This window comes from Hemitrygon akajei, chromosome 9, assembly GCF_048418815.1.
Source record: "Hemitrygon akajei chromosome 9, sHemAka1.3, whole genome shotgun sequence".
NCBI classification, from domain to species: domain Eukaryota; kingdom Metazoa; phylum Chordata; class Chondrichthyes; order Myliobatiformes; family Dasyatidae; genus Hemitrygon; species Hemitrygon akajei.
In genome coordinates, this window is record NC_133132.1 from 86,578,500 (window position 1) to 86,596,283 (window position 17,784).

Below are 17,784 nucleotides of genomic sequence, written 5' to 3' on the forward strand. Positions count from 1 at the left end.
GAACCTCTTGACCATGTCTGCATACTTTTATGCATCGAGTTGTTGCCTCATGATTGGCTGATTAGATATTTGCATTAACAAGCAGGTATCCAGGTGTAATTCTGAGTGTATATATTCGTCATCAAGAGGTAATGAAAAACAATCTAAGATGTGCTCAAAGTTTTCTTGAAGAATCCTGGCGATCTGTTGCCCTTGTTGTTCAAAGTCATGAAGGGGCATTCAGGTAGTATGAACCTAAGATCATGCATTAGGAGCACTCTGAAGTCTTGCACAATGACATAGTGGCAGAAGGAGCTAAGCACCTCAGGAAATACCCACACATGCACATAATCCGCCACTTCCTGCCCTTCCTTTCATAGGAAGAGCCTATGATGCCCACATTGGCCTCATCAGCTAACACACAATCACATACCCAGAGCCAAAGCAAGTCATCCTTGATCCCATGGAATGACTTAAGAAGAAGATATTCATGCTGAAGTTGTTTGCCTAGGAGAGGATGCTGTCTTTAGTTCAAATGACTGTTGGTTCAAAATAAGTTTTTAGAAAGTGTCACATAAAGAGAATGTGCAAGTCAGACAAAAAGCACAACCAAAGAGAAAAATCACATAGTGAAAAGTTTCAAACACAAATCTAAACAAATACATAAAGTGACTGAATATGAAACAGAATCAGACAGCACAGAGTGTGACAAAGGTGCGCGGTCATGCCTAGAACTGCATAGCGATACTGACACAGATCACAAAATCACCTGGATCACAATAGATTTGTCTGGTGTAAAACTGAAAATGGAACTGGATACTTTGTCCATAATTCCAGAGGCTGACTACAATAGACTGTTTTCAAAGCTACCAGTAGAAAAGACCTCAGTGATGCTAAAGACCTTCAGAGGTGAAAAAGTGTCCCCAAAAGGCAAACTGAAAGTGAAGGTGATATATGGAGCCCAAACACAGCAGTTAGACCTTTTGTGTTGAAAAGTGGAGGACCTGCACTTTTTGGACGTGAATAGTTGAGAAATATCCAACTGAATTGGCTCACAATCTGTCATCAACAGGCAACTGCAGACCAAATGGTAGCACTAGTCATAGCTGCTTAATGCTGATGAGAAGGGGTTTGAGAAGGGTATTGGTAAACTCAAAGGTGTGAAGGTCAGAATTGAACTGGATGAAGCAGCAACACCAAGGTTCCATAAAGCACGTCCAGTGCCTTACACACAGCATCCTAAAGTGGTTGCTGAACTACAGAGCTTAGAGGCGCCTGGCATTCTATCCAAGGTTGAGTGGAGTGATTGGGCCATGCCCATTATCCCAGTGATCAAGAAAGGGAAGGCTGAAGCTGTTTGCTTATGCAGAGACTTCAGAGTAAGCATCAAAACTGTGCTGCATACAGTGCAGTACCCCCTGAAACAAATAGAAGACATTTTTTCATCTTTGGCAGGCGGAGAAAGGTTTTCAAAGATTGACTTGTCACAAGTACATTTGCAAATGGAGTTTGAGGAATCAAGTAGGAACTTCTTCACAATCAACACTCACAAGGGACTGTTCCAGTATAATCGTTTCATCTTTGGCGTCACATCAGCCTCAGCAATCTAGTAAAGAGCAATGGACCAAGAGCTCCAAGGTATACCAGAAACACAAGGTTTCCTTGATGACATCATTGTAACTGTTAAGAATAATGAAGAGCACCTCCAGAACCTTGGTAAAGTGCTTACCAGGCTGAGCGAGTATGATTTGTGAGCAAAAAGAGACAAATGTGAGCTTTTAAAGAATGAAATCTCATATTGTGCACATGTCATGTCAAGCAGGGCTTACATAAGTCACAAGAGAAAATTAAAGATTTGACTGCAGGCTTCCAAACCAGAAAATATGTCACAACTCAGCTCATACTTAGGCCTGGTAAACTACTACTACCAGTTCCTCCCAAACATTGCTATAGTGCCGCACCCATTGAATGTCGTGTTGTAGACAGGAGCAAAGTGTGAATGGTCAGAAAGATGCAAAAGAGCATTCAAGGAAACAAACAAAGAGACTCATAACATCAGATGAACTGCTCACGCATTAGGACCCATCTCTGCCCGTCAGACTGGTGTGAGGTGCACCCCCTTATGGCATTGGAGTGTTTTCTTACACACTATGAAAGATGGATCTGAACATCCGATTGCACTTGTGTCAAGATCACTGTCGAGCGCAGAATGCAACTACACACAGATCGACTGAGAGGCCCTTAATCCAGTATTGGGACTAAAGAAGTTCCACCGCTAACACAATGGACAATAGTTTATGCTAGTGACAGGTCACCAGCCCCTTGTGTTCATTTTCAATCCCAGGAAGGGAATCCCAGTGATGGCTGCTACCCAGTTACAAAATTGGACATTTTTCCTGGGAGCCCACTCTTGTGACAGAGTTAAAGGGTACCAAACAGCACAGCTACGCTGATGGCTTGTGACATCTTCCACTACAGGCAACTCAAGAAGGACAGTCTCCATTTGGTGACCCAGCAGAAGTGTTTCACACAGCATTGGTGGACCAGTTACCAGTAAAAAATTCTGAAATGCAAAGAGAAAAAAGGAATGACCTGACATCATCAAAAGACTATGACATCACTAAGGATGGCCAGCTCATGGTAATCCTATGTTTCCAGAGTTCTCACTGAGACAAGACCAGCTGTCTGTATGTCAAAGAATGCTGATGGGTGGATCTCATGCTGTGATTCCCTCTAAACTGGGCACCAGAGTGTTAGAAAATCTGCATGAAGAACACTTGGGTACAGTCAAGGTGAAGAGTCTCACCCAGAACTACATCTGGTGGCCAGGAATAGATAAACAGATTGAAGACTTGACCAAAATTTGTTCGGGATGCCACAGTGTTTAAAATGCACACCACAGGCATTGTTACACACGTGGGAGCGACTGTCTTCACCATAGCAAAGAGTACATATTGACTTCACTGGGCCATTCATGGACTCCATGTTTCTGATTGTTGTAAATGCTCATTCGATATAACCAGTGGTTATCTGCTCTGAGGACTACCTTCACCAGAAGTGGCTTACCAGAACTTATTGTGAATGACAATGGACCACAACACATGTCCAACTGTTCTTGAATAAAAATGGCATCAGACATTTCAAGTCAGCTCCTCACCACCCAGCAATGAATGGGTTAGCTGAACAGTTCATCCAAACCTTCAAGAAGTCCATTAAAGTGATAGACAAGAAGGATATTTCTCTACAGCTGGAAAGGAAAGGGGATGAAGCCAGAAAATAGAAGATGTGGGTCGGAGAATGAGTACAGGCTGGCAGGTGACAAGTGAAACAAAGTGAGGGGGAAGGTGAGTGGGTGGGTGAGTAGGAAGAAGCAAGAAGCTGGGAGGTGATAGTGGAAGAGGTATGGGTTTAAGAGGCTGAAGAAGAGATCTGATGGAAAAGGAGAGAAGACCATGGGAGAAAGGGAAGGAGGAAAGGCACCAGGAGAGGGAGGGGAGTTGATGATAAGTGAGGAAAAGGAGTGAGAGGGGAACCAAAATGGGGTAATTGAAAAAGAGAGAATGGGAGGAGGAGAAATTACTGGAAGTCAGGGAAAATGATGTTCATAAAATCAGGTTAAAGCTACGCAGACGGAATCGCAGGTGTTGATACTCCAACCTCAGAGTAGCCTCATTGTGGCAGTAGAAGAGGCCATGCACGGCATGTTGGAGTTGGAATGGGAAGTCAAATTAAAATGGGTGGCCACCGGGATGTCCTGCATTTTATGACAGAGTGAATGTGGTCAGCCTAGTATTTACTATACTTTTCAAATGGGTAATGGTCTCCTAATACAATCCTTAATCACTTTGAAGAGCCGTGCATGAGGGTTTCATTTCTCAATAAACTATATATTGATTCAGACTGATGAGATACCATTTCTCTCATCTCTAATCTTTTACTCTAATTTCCCAGTCAAAGTTGCTCCTCATAATTATTAAACTGATTATTTAAGCTCAATTCTCAAACTTTGGAGTTTCATCACTTGGGTGAAGTTTTCATTATACATGAGCATTGCCTAAGCTGATGATCCTTCAATCCTTTCAACCAATGAGCCACATAGTCTATAGAACTGATGAAACACACAGAAATCTCTTTGCAAAAGGCATGACATTTTAGCAGGTTCAAGCAGAGAAAGCCAATTTGAGCATAATGGCCACCCAAAGCTTATGGCCCACTTTAAGTTGATATGAATAGAATGCTTGGGTAGGCACTGATTACTAATGTTGGAGGACAAGCTGAAGCATATCAAAGCAAACCAAATGGACAGATGTGCACAACAGTGCACATAAGGTGAATCTACCAAGGGAACAAATTTACTTATGTACTAGTGAGGCCTGAAGCCTCCAGTTTGAATTCTGCCAGTCAGATCTTCCTTTTTCTCCTTCTTTCTCCTTCTTCTGACCGGGGAAAATAATCAAGCATTTAAAAGAAAAGTTTAGTTTTTGTTTATTTTGATTTAGCACACTATAGAAATGAGTTTTCTAGGTTTTGCAGACATTGAACACTGAGGAGCATGTTAGAGGTACTGTATAATTACTCTAATGTTACCCTTGTGTAACACCTTCTTAAACATTTTATGGGTACATTGTTTAAAAAGGAAGCATGAGAAAAATTAATGCATTGTAAAAGAATGTAAAAAAAGATGGGCATTGATTGTACTGCATTTCATGTACCTTTTTTGAATGAATAATGCCTCCATTAGAAATAAAAGAAAAATCAAGGATACTGAACATTGTGCATAATTGAAATCAGTAGAAAGCCCCATATACAACACAGAATTATGTCTATGGTTTAGCTGCACCCTTCTTCTTAATCTTTCTACAGCTCAGGGACTATTAAGCATATCATCTCCTTCCAAAGCTATTTTCCTCACTTACTGAGTTAGACTTACTCTGCTAAGCAATACCTTTATTCCACTTTCAAGTACGTTTCTCCCACCACCAGGCCTTGATCATTCCATAGATCCAACATTTATCTCTCATCTCCGTACTGCCTCCTGGTGACATGAATTAGAGACAAGAGAAACACAAGAGATTTTACAGATGCTGGAAGTCCTGAGCAGAACATACAAAATACTGGAGGAACTCAGCTGGTCAGGCAGCATCTATGGAGAGGAATAAAGAGTCAATGTTGTGGGCCGAGACCCTTCATCAGGACTTCATTAGTCTTGATGAAAGATCTCGGCCTCCTCATTCTTCATTGACTCTTCATTCTTCTTGGAGTTACGGGAGCAACTTAATATTCATACCAAGGGTTTAGCTGCTGGAGATGTAACGAAATGTTGCCTTTTATCACAAAAGCTGTTTGTGTCAATATAATTTTAGATTTCACACTCAGTGATGGGGAAGGGAACTTGTATTCGCTCGATAGCATGTGGTGGCATGAAAGCTTCCTGCTGTGTTAACCTTCACTTTGAAAGCAAGGACTGGCCTTGATCCAGATGTTGCGAGCAGATTATCAGATAATGGCAAGCCCAAACTGAAGGAATTGAGGTAGTGAGAGGCATTTGTTGGCCTTATAAAGGATTCTCTTACTCATTTGAATCATGTATCATGTCTAGTGACCCCATATTGTGTTTTGCAAAGCCAAAGTAACAGTCACCAGGCTATTTGTTTTGGTCTGTGGCTATTATTACCTGTCAAATGCATACACATTTATGACATGATCTTGCAATTTACTGGATATCAAAGTCCATATTTGCTCTTTGCTTGCAAAGAATAATTGTAATTCACTATTGCTCAGGTTCCAGGTCATTGACCAGAAACAAGATGAGCTTTCACTGCTTATCCTCTGAAACTTTTTCGTACCTTTCAACCCTTCATTTCAATTTTTCTCTTTCTCTCAGCTATTTACTGCAGATGCTTTATTTTTAAATAGTGTATAATGACTACATCACTCTCAGGAATCCACATTCAGTGGCCACTTTATTAGGTACCTCCTGTACCTAGTAAAGTGGTCACTGAGTGTAGTCTGTGGTCTTCTGCTGCTGTAGCCCATCCACATCAGGGTTTGACATGTGCATTCAGAAACACTCTTCTACACACCACTGTCGGAATGAGTGATTATTTGAGTTACTGTCACATTGAACCAGTCTGCCATTCTCCTCTGACCTCACTCATTATCAGGATATTAATAAGAAATGCCACTCGCTGGATGATTTTTATTTTTTGCACCATTCTCTGTAAACACTAGAGACTGTTGTGTGTGAAAATCCTAAGAGGTCAGCAATTTCTGAAATACTTAAACTCCCCTGTCTGGCCTTAACAATCATGCCACGGTCAAAGCCACTTAGATCACATTTCTTCTCCATTCTGATGTTTGGTCTGAATAACTATTGAACCTCTTGACCATGTCTGCATGCTTTTATGCTTTGAGATACTGCCACATGATTGGTTGACTAGATATTTGCATTAATGAGCAGGTGTACAGGTGTACCTAATAAAGTAGCCACTGAGTGTATATTTAATTTTATCTGTGTATTCTAAAAGTTATTTGCTGGAAATGATGTAGGTCTCTGCCTAAAACATCAACCATCCTTTTGCCTCTGTAGGTGACGCTGATTCCAGTATCTGCAGCCTCTTTTGTCCCCACACTATATTCTAGTCTTGTCCCACCATGATTACTTTCCTCAAAGATCTAGCCAACCTGAGCATATTGTTTCTCAGTCCCTTGCTCTTAATAACATCAGGCTAAAGCATTTATCATTTTGTTGATTACATGCCTAATCAATCGCTCTCATAAAGTATAGTGGAATAATTGACAGCAAAAATAATTATTGCCAAGCTATCTCAATAAAGTCTTGAGTTCCTCATTGAGAGGCACTGTGCATTTCAACCAATTCATTAAGATTCAGAGTCTCCATTGTGTTGTTCACTTATCTGTTGCTTTCCCTGGAATAAATTTAAACAGTTGATCCATGAAGTTTGGAAAGTCTAAGGAATGAGAATAATAGAGCATGGGTTTATCTAACATCATTATCTAGAGAGAGCTCCAGGAGTGGTAATTTATATTCAGTTTAATTAATATTGATCTGGAACTGATGAAAATATGTAGATGTTTGGATCTTTCATTAGATTTGTTTATTTCAAGTTAATCACTGAATGAAACTATTTCCCTGCTTCTCCTCCACTTCAAGCCTCTGCAGTCAAGTTACCAAGGGAAATTTTAGCCATTTGACCACCCTATCCTCTTATGACATGAAACAGGCTGTAAAGATGGTTACCAGGATTTACAGAGGGATTTGAACACCTGGATGAGGGGGCTGAGGAATGGCAAATGCAGTGTAACTCGGATAAGTTCTAGGTGGTCATTTGGGAAGACAGATCTGGTATTTAACTTTCTGGCAGGAATCTGGGGAACGGTATAGAATGTAGGAAGCTGGGACTACAAGCACATGGTTCCCTAAAAGTAATGCCATGAGTAGACATGGTAGTGAAGAAGTTTCTTTCATCAGTCAGGGCACTCATTGTAGAAGTTGGGATGTCATGCGAAAATATTACTGAAGCTGCATTTGGAATATTATGTTCAATTTTGTTCACCCTGCTAAGAGAAAGATGCAATTAAGCTAAATGAGAGAAGTATGCAGAGGAGATTTATGACTATGTTGCTGGGACTTGAAGGGCTGAGTTTTGAGAGTTGTTGAGCAGGTTGGAACTTCTGCACTTCAAGCAAATGAGAGTGAAGGATGATCTTCTCGGGGTGTATCAAATGATGAGGGGCATGGACATGGTGAATATACATAGAAACATAGACAAACATACAGCACAATACAGGCCCTTCAGCCCACAATGCTGTGCTGAACATGTACTTACCTTTGAAATTACCTAGGGTTACCGATAGCCCTCTATTTTTCCAAGCTCCATGTACCTATCCAGGAGTCTCTTCAAAGACCCTATCGTATCCGCCTCCACTACCATTGCCAGCAGCCCAATTCACGAACTCACCACTCTCTGCATAAAAAACTTAGCCCTGATATCTCCTCTATACCTACTTCCAAGCACCTTAAAACTGTGCCCTCTCATGTTAGGCATTTCAAATGAACACCACTCCACTCCCTTTGCAATTTTTGCTCATTTCTTTCTCAATTCCTGCTAAAACATTGTTTACATTTACATCATTTATTATATTGTAATTTGCCCTTTACTGTGTCTATTGTCTTGGTTATTAATTATTGTACTGTCTTGCACTGTTTTGTGCACTTTATGTAGTCCTGTGTAGGTCTGAAGTCTAATGTAGTTTTGTGTTGTTTCAGGTAGTCTAGTATAATTTTGAGTTATTTCATGTGGCACCATGGTCCTGGAGAAACATTGTTTCGTTTTTACTGTGTACTGTACCAGCAGGTATGGTTGAAATGACAATAAAAGCGACTTGATTTGGCTTGAAGCCTGGGAAAAAGCACTATGTACTTTTTTCCCCAGAGTTTGGAAATCACAAAGAATAGGTTTACAATGAGAAGGGAAGAATCATAGAGTACAGTGCAAAATCAGGCCCTTTGGCCCATTTAGTCCATTCCGAACTGTTACTCTGCCTAGTCCCATCAACTTGCACCTGGACCATAGCCCTCCAAACCCTTCCCATTTATGTACTTCTCTAAACGTTGCAGTCCACCCCACATCCACCACTTCGCTAGCTGCTCATTCCGACCTCGCGACAACCTCTGAGTGAGGAAGTTCCCCCTCAAGTTCATCTTAAATATTTTACCTCTCAGCTTTAGCCTGTGACCTTTACATCCATTCTCACCTGTCAGAGCTTTTTCACTCGGAGTGTGATAGTATATGAAATGAGCTGCCAGACAAAATGGAAGTCAAGAATATTAACAACATTTAAAAGGAACTTAGACAGGTATTTGGATCAGAAAGGTTTAGAGATATGGGCCAAACATGGGTGAATGGAACAAGTTTAGATGGGAATCTTGTTTGGCATGAACTCAAGGACCGATTTCTGTGCTGTATGACTCTACAACTCTGTGTGTTCTCACTCGGAATATCAGTTCCAGTTGCCTCTTGCCTACAGTGACTAAAGTGATCACTTCCTTTCAACTGGAATAAAAGCAAGAGAATATTTTGCCCCAAAATATGATACAAGGAATTTGAGTCATGGATCCAAAATAGGCTAGGTGACTGGAGGCAAGTGGGTATGTGCTTTTCCATATGGAACTCTATAGTAAGTTATGTACTGCAGGAACCAGTGCTGAAACATTTATTGGTTGTAATACATATAAGTGACATGGATGAGAATATAAATCATAGGATCAGTAAATGTGTAGATAGCATGGAATTATGCAGAGCCGTAGATGGTGAGGAAGTGGTGAAGCCATGGGAGATGGAATTTAATTAAGATAAATGCAAGGAAATGCATTTTCCCAGTTCAAATTCAGAGAACATACAGAGTAAATGGGATTGTAGGAGCATTAATGAACTGTGAGATCCTGGTGTCCAAGACAAAAGCTCCCTGAAAGTGGTAACAGAATTCAATAGTGAAGAAGTCATTTAGCATACTTGCCTTTATTATGTGGGCTTCAATATGGGAGTAGGGATGTCACATTGCAGTTGTACAAACTAAGGGTTGAGCCACACTTAGAGAATTATGCATAACTCTGGACACCACACTGCAGTAGCAATGGAGGGCGAGCAGAAGAGATTCCCCAAAATATCAATTGGAATGGAGAGCTATGGTTAGAATGAAACATTGGACACACTTTTTTTTCCCCTCACTAGAACAAAGGAAGCCAATGTCTATAAAATAATGAGGGATGCGATAGATACATCTTTTACCCCAGGGCAGGGGAGTCCAGAATCAGAGGGCAGAGGCTTTAGTTGGGAGGGAGAAATTAAAAGGAGATCTGAAGGATAAGGCTTCTCCCCTAGAGAGTGGTGGTTCCAGGGAACAAACTGCCAATGGAGCTGGTAGAGGCAGCTGCGATTATGAGTAAGAAGCACTTTTACAGGAACTTGGATATGAAGGATAAAGAGACTTACAGGTGTAATCTGGCTGAATGGAATTCGCTTGCATAGGCATCACAATGCAGCGCGAGCAAGATGAGCTGAAGGGATCTATTTCTGTGCTACCTGCTTCTATGTTCATATATCTCTCTGATTCTAACTGTTTTCACAGCCAATTACATTCTTTTCAAGTACAAAAGTTTGTTTAAAAATAAATAATTTGGATACAACCAGAATTATAATGCTAACTAGAAAATCTACTGTCAATTTTTTTAGCTGTAAGTTTTTATGGGATGTTGCCATTGATTGCAAGGGGCACCATCGTAGCGTAGCAGTTAATGTGATGCTCCGGCCATCGGAGTTCAGAGTTCAATTCCAATATCCTCTATAAGCAAGTTTGTATGTTCCTCCGGCTGTGTGTGGGTTTCCTCCAGGTGTTCCAGCTTCCTCCCACAATCCAAAGCAGTATCAATCAGTAGGTTGATTGATCATTGTAAATTGTCTCGTGATCGGGCTAGGGTTAAACTGGTGGGTTGCAGGGCAGCACAGCTCAAAGGGCTGGAAGTGTCTATTCCATGTGGTATCTCTAAATAAAAAAAACACACATCAAAGCTCTAAGTAAATTTATTATCGAAGTACATATGTGGCACCATATACAATCTTGAGATTCATTTTCTTACAGACATTCACAGTAAATACAAGAAACACAATAGAATTAATAAAAGACCACACCCAACAAGATGAATAACCAATGTGCAAAAGATAACTGTGCAAATACAAAAAGAAAGAAAACAGAAAAGATAATAAACTAATAAGCAATAAATATCGAGATCATTAGATGAAGAATCCTTGAAAGTAGGTTCTTAGGTCATGGGAACAGTTCAGTGATGGGGACGAGTGAAGTTATACACAACCAAATGGTTGAGGGGTAATATCTGCTGGATGCTTTCCATGGGTTCACCCTCCTGTTGGCTTCAGAGACTGAAATCACTGGGTTATCAGGGCCTGCGGGAGATTGAGAAGGTTCTTCCATGTTTTGGTCAACAAAGCATATATAAAAGGCATTGAGCTCATCTGAGAGCAAAGGTTTGTTGCCACCTACAGTATATCACTTGGTTTCACTTTGTAGGATGCATTCAAGCCCAGCCACAGCTGTTAAGCATCCTTCAGTGATTCAGGGTCAGTGTGGAATTGCCAACTTGGCATATGAGATGGCTTTCCGGAGATCCTACCTAGATCTCTTATATTTTACTTGTTCACTAGATCTGAATGCCCTCAACAGATTAAGGATTTCATGGTTCATTCAGGGTTTCTGGTTGGGGAAGGCTCTGAATGAGTTTGTGGGGATACGCTTGTCTACTACTGCTTTTATAAAGTCCGTGACAACCGTGGTGTATTTGTTCAGATCCTCAGATGAGTCCTTGAACAAAGCCCAGTCCACTGACTCAAAACAATCTCGTGACACCTCTTTGTTGTCCTTGTCTCTGGAGTCGTGCTCTTTAGCCTCTACCTGTATGCACGTAGCAGGAGGACAACCAAGTGATCAGATTTCCCAAAATACATTCAAGACATGGAATGGTAGGCATTCCTAATCATAGTACAGCAGTGGTTTAATGAGTTGGGACCCCTTGGTGCTACAGAAGACATGTTGATGACAATTAGGCAGAGATTTTTTCAAACAGTCCTGATTGAAGTCCCTAATAATGATTTGAAAGACTTTGGGGTGGATTGTTTCTTCTCTTCTAATGATGACACTCAGTAGCTCGAGTATCTGCTTAACATTGGCCTTTGGCAGTATGTACACTGCAGTCAGGATCATTCAAGGAGAACTCTCGTGGTAAGTAGAACGGTCAGCACTTAATTAGTAGATGTTCCAGGTTGGGGAAACAAGAGCCGAGCCGCACAATGAAACACGGACCCACACTTTTGCCATCTCCAAATCAGCTGAACAAATTAGGAGAAAGTGAAATACATTAAAAAGTAACTTATTTTCCTCAATATTACAACTGTAGACTCAAAATGGACCTTGATCAAACCAACAAGTGGATAGGCTTGGTTTGTTTCTGAATAGGTAGATCTTGTCACTTTCCTGGAGAGGATGAGGTTGAGAGACCTCATGGGGATGGACAAAAAAAGAGGAAAATGAACAGGGTAGATACTAGTGAACTTTTCCAATGACGAAGGTGCCAAAATCCAGAGGGCATAAATTTAGAGTGTGGGGGAAAAATGTAATGGGCATATGAAGAAGTTTTTTTCCTTCCAGAGAGTGGATGGAACTCAGTAGATGGTATTCTCACAACAAATAAGAAATATGCAGACAAGCACTTGAATTGTCAAGGGACAGAAGGCTATCAGATATCAGTAAATGGGATTAGTGTAGGTGAGTAATTGGTTACTGGTTTGGACGTAGTAGGGCAAAGGCTCTTTGCTGTGCTGTATGACTGAGTAAAGACAGCTGTTGTTGCACAATTGTCCCCAAGGTGAAAGAGTAAATGATGATTGATAGCTTGGAAGTGAGGAACTACTCAGTCTACACTGCTGTGAAATTGGATTTGGGAATGATTACAACATTGTGCTGACATTACATGATTTGAAATAAGTCAATCAAGCAGCAGGGACCATATTCATACTCAGCCTAAAAAGAACTACGTGGAACGTCTCCTTTCCACTCAATAGACAATTTTTCCCAATGTAGCCATCTTAATTTGACGCATTGGTTTGGTGAAACATGTTGTTAATCTATGTTAGCAAAGTCTATGTGACAATATTGTCAGATCAAATAGATTTTAAAAAAAAGTAAACAAACAAATTGCTGATGAAACTCAACAGATCCGGTGGCATCCGTGGAGCTACAGGAACAGTTAATGCTTTGGGTCGAGACCCTGCATCAGGGTTTGAATGAAACCCACACAGAGTGTTCACGATGATTTGGTTGATAACCTCAAGAATTCTATTTGTAACACAGACTCTTATGTCATTCTGAAACATAGAGAAGTGAAACATGAATAGGATAATCATAGCCCAATTATAGCTTAACATTTGTACTTGAAAAAATAGCCTTACAGGAGTTTACAGAAGACAATCAATATTCATCTGACAAACACTGGGAGCCAACACGAGGACATCTGCAGATGCTGGAAATTCAAACAACACACACAGAATGCTGGTGGAACACAGCAGGCCAGGTAGCATCTATAAGGAGAAGCACTGTCGACGTTTCGGGCTGAGACCCTTTATCAGGACCCTTCATCATTGGGAGCCATATGTAATTAACAAAATGAATTTCAGCGCAAAAGCTCTTCAGTGCACAACAGGGAAGGCTCTTCTGGTAAAAATCTACCAATATGATAAAAACATAAATATTGGGATGTATTCAAAAACTCTGCTGGGAAGATGAATGACTCAGAGCATGCTGGGACAATTTAAGTGTCCATCATTTGTTATGCTTTTTCTTTGATTTAAAAGCCTCTGTGCAGCAAATTGCTGGAAGTGTTATAAAAGATAACAGGAGATCTATAAACTTGGTGACTGATGAAAACAAAAGTCTATCACCTCAAATGAATGAATTTAGAGATAAGGACAAAGGTAGAGGAATGTTGGAGATGAAGTGGGATGAGTTTGAGAATGACTGGGAAAAAAAGAGAAATAAAGAGAGAGGAAGATAGGACAGAAGAAACAAGGAAAAGGTAAGTGTTAAGATATGTGTTTTACCTGCTTAAAACTCTCAAAATAATTTACAACCTTCAAGAATTAAGTCCATAGTTGCAATTGATCTGCTCCAGAGTATTTGGGCTACATTCCACAGAAACTTAAAACCAGTCATTTTAAAGTCCCTGCTTCATGATGTAAAAGCATCAACTTACCTGTACCTCCCTCGGTAACTGGATCCTTGACTTCCTAACCGGAAGACTACAATCTGTGCAGATTGTTGATAACATATCCTCCTCGCTGGTCATCGACACTGGCACACCTCAGGGGTGTGTGCACTGCTCTGCTCTCACTATACGCATGACTATGTGGCTAGCCATAGCTCAAATATCATCTATAAATTTGCTGACGATACAACCATTGTTGCTAGAATCTCAGGTGGTGACGAGAGGGCATAACAGGAGTGAGATATGACAACTAGTGGAATGGTGCCACAGAAACAACCTGGCACTTAACGTCAGTAAGACGAAAGAGCTGATTGTGGACTCCCAGAAGGGTAAGACGAAGGAACACATATCAATCCTCATAGAGGGATCAGAAGTGGAGAGAGTGAGCAGCTTCAAGTTCCTCGGTGTCAAGATCTCTAAGGATCTAACCTGGTCTCAACATATTGATGCAGTTACAAAGAAGGCAAGACAGAGGCTATAGTTCATTAGGAGTTTCAAGAGATTTGGCATGTCAACAAGTACACTCAAAAATGTCTATAGATGTACCATGGAGAGCATTCTGATAGGCTGCATCACTGTCTGGTATGGAGGGGCTACTGCACAGGACCGAAAGAAGCTGCAGAGGGTTGTAAGTTTAGTCGGCTCCATCTTGGGTACTAGCCTACAAAGCACCAAGGACATCTTCAAGGAGTGCTGTCTCAGAAAGGCAGTGTCTATTATTAAGGACCTCCAGCACCCAGGGCATGCCCTTTTCTCACTGTTAGCATCAGGTAGGAGGTACAGAAGCCTGAAGCCACACATTCAGCGATTCAGGAACAGCTTCTTCCCCTCTGCCGTCCTATTCCTAAATGGACATTGAACCCTTGGACACTACCTCATTTTTAAAATAAATTTGTTTCTTTGCACAAATTTTGATCTATTCAATATACATAAACTAATTGATTTAGTTATTTATTTATTATTATTTTATTTTGTTTTTTTTTCTATATTATGTATTCTAATTATTATTGCATTCTACTACTGCTGCTAAGTTAACACATTTCACATCACATGCCGGTGATAATAGACCCGATTCTGATAATTTGTTACAAACAAGAAAAAATCAGCAGATGCTGGGAATCCAAGCAACACATCCAAAATGCTGGAGGAACTCAGCAGGCAAAGGCAGCATCTGTGGAAAAAAGTATAGTCAACGTTTTGGGCCAATTTGTTATATGAAATGCAGCACCTTCATTAAAACAGAGAATTATAAAAAATTTATAACACAGAAGGAAGCCATTTTTCTCATCAGTTCAATGGTAAAGGAAGAACCACTGTAGCTTTTCAAGTCAGGGCTCTTCAAGCACATATCCAAGTATTTTTTATGTTGAAGGCTTAAATCACTCATGCATCTATAAACACTCTTACACTTCAATGGGTCTCTGTGGTGAACTACATATACCTGTCTGGACTGCTCCTGTGGCTCCTCCCACAGACCCCTGTACAAAGGCGACTGAGGCCTGTTGCCCTGCCTCATTCCCCAGGATGTAGTGTTGTTCATTCTTCCAGTCAATAAAAGCTGATACCTCGCTTCCTACGTCTCAGCGTGAGTTATTGATGGTGCATCAATTTTATTGACTGGAAGTTAAAGCATGGAAACCGTTTTACGCCCAGAACAATTGGATTTGGACCTCCAAGACCCTGAAGCAGCTCTTGCCTTTGAACTCTGGCTTGCATGCTTCCAATCATACTTGGAGGAGGTTCGTGCAACTGACCCCGCTGTTAGGCACAGAATTCTCCTCTCGACAGTCGCCCCAAAAGTTTATTCATTCATCAGGGACCTCTCGACCTACGAAGGGGCGCTTGACGCCTTCAAAAGACAGTACCTGCGGCCGGTGAATGCCGTCTACGCCAGACATCGCTTGGCCACCCGAAAACAGCGGCCTACGGAGTCGACTGCTGAATTTCTCCAAGCTCTACAGGCACTCGTGCGGACTTGTGACTGCAAAACACTCACAGCGGAACAGCATGCGGAACTCTTGGTCCGAGACGCCTTTGTGACCGGAATCAGGTCAGTGTATGTGCGCCAGCGGCTGCTGGAAAAAGCTGATCTGACCTTACGCTCAGCGATCGAGACGGCTGATACGCTGGAGGCTGCTCTGCTCTACGCCGACGTGGTCCAGCCGCGCGATTCCCCGCCGGGTCCGTGGACGACTCTGGCCCCGCCGCCACCGGTTCCCGCGAGCGAATTCGCCAATGCCGCTGCCAGTCGCGGTTCCACGAACTCCCCGAACTCGTCAGGCAGTAAACTTTGTTACTTTTGTGGGCTCCTGAAACATTCTAGAAACAGTTGTCCAGCTCGCGAAGCGACCTGCTCCAGCTGCGGGAAAAAGGGCCATTTCACCAAGGTCTGTAAGTCTAAACTGCGCACGGGGTCGAGCAGCGCTGCGTCTGAGACCTGGGGGCCGCCATCTTGCATGCCCGGATGTGAACAACCATCTTTGCCGGCGTCACCATGTCCCGCCCCTACCCACCCATGTGCGACCTGGGGGCTGCCATCTTGCATGCCCGGATGTGAGCGGCCATCTTTGCCGGCGTCACCATGCCCTGCCCCCGACTCGCCGGAGTTTACCGGGCACCTGGACGGCTCAACTCTGGCCGCCGTAACCCTCAACCAAAGCGCTCCGCACCAGCTCGCAAGGTCGATGATGGACATCCTGGTGGAGGGACACAGGACTAGCTGCCTGTTTGACACAGGCAGCACTGAGAGTTTTATTGACCCGGCCACAGTGCAACGCTGTGGACTCGTGACACGACCGGTACGTCAGAAGATCACCTTGGCTTCAGGGTCGCATTCCACAGACATCCGGGGGGGTTGTGTAGCGACATTGGTGGTGCAGGGCACAGAATATCGGAACTTTGCGCTCCTGGTCATGCCTCGACTGTGCGCACCTGTGCTATTGGGGCTGGACTTCCAGAGCCATCTCGAAAGTGTGACTATGGCATATGACGGGCCCCTCCCACCACTCACTGTCAGGAATCCTCAGTTTGGTGGGACTTTGCCATATACTCCGTTACCACACGCACATACACACCGAACCACACATCCCGCCCAGCACCATGCCGATAGCTGTGCTACTGACACTACTTGCAGCCTCTCCACCCTCAAGATCCCTCCCCCATCGCTGTTCACCAACCTGACCCCCGACTGTAAACCGGTGGCGACTAAAAGCAGAAGGTACAGCGCAGGGGACAGGGCCTTCATTCAGTCAGAGGTGCAGCGGCTGCTCGGGGAGGGGATCATTGAGCCAAGCACAAGCCCTTGGCGGTCCCAGGTGGTTGTTGTTCGGACTGGGCAGAAAAATAGGATGGTTGTGGACTATAATCAGACCATCAATAGGTTCACGCAACTTGACGAGTACCCCCTACCCCGCATCGCGGATATGGTCAACCAGATAGCTCAGTACAAGGTGTACTCGACGATAGATCTGAAATCCGCTTATCACCAGCTCCCCATCCACCCAGAGGACCGCCCCTACACCGCCTTCGAGGCGGGTGGCAGGCTCTATCACTTCCTGCGCGTCCCATTTGGTGTCACAAATGGTGTCTCAGTCTTCCAGAGGGAGATGGACCGGATGGTGGACCGGTACAAACTGAAGGCCACATTTCCCTATCTAGATAACATCACCATCTGTGGTCGTGACTGGTCGGATCACGACGCCAACCTACAACGATTTTTCCAAGTGGCCGAAGCTTTGAACCTTACTTATAACAGGGACAAGTGTGTGTTCAGAACCACCCGACTCACTATCCTTGGGTATGTCGTGGATAACGGAGTCATTGGCCCTGATCCCGACCGTATGTGCCCCCTGTTAGAACTCCCTCTTCCCACCACTCTCAAGGCCCTCCGGCGGTGCCTGGGGTTTTTTTCCTATTACGCCCAATGGGTCCCCCATTACGCAGACAAGGCC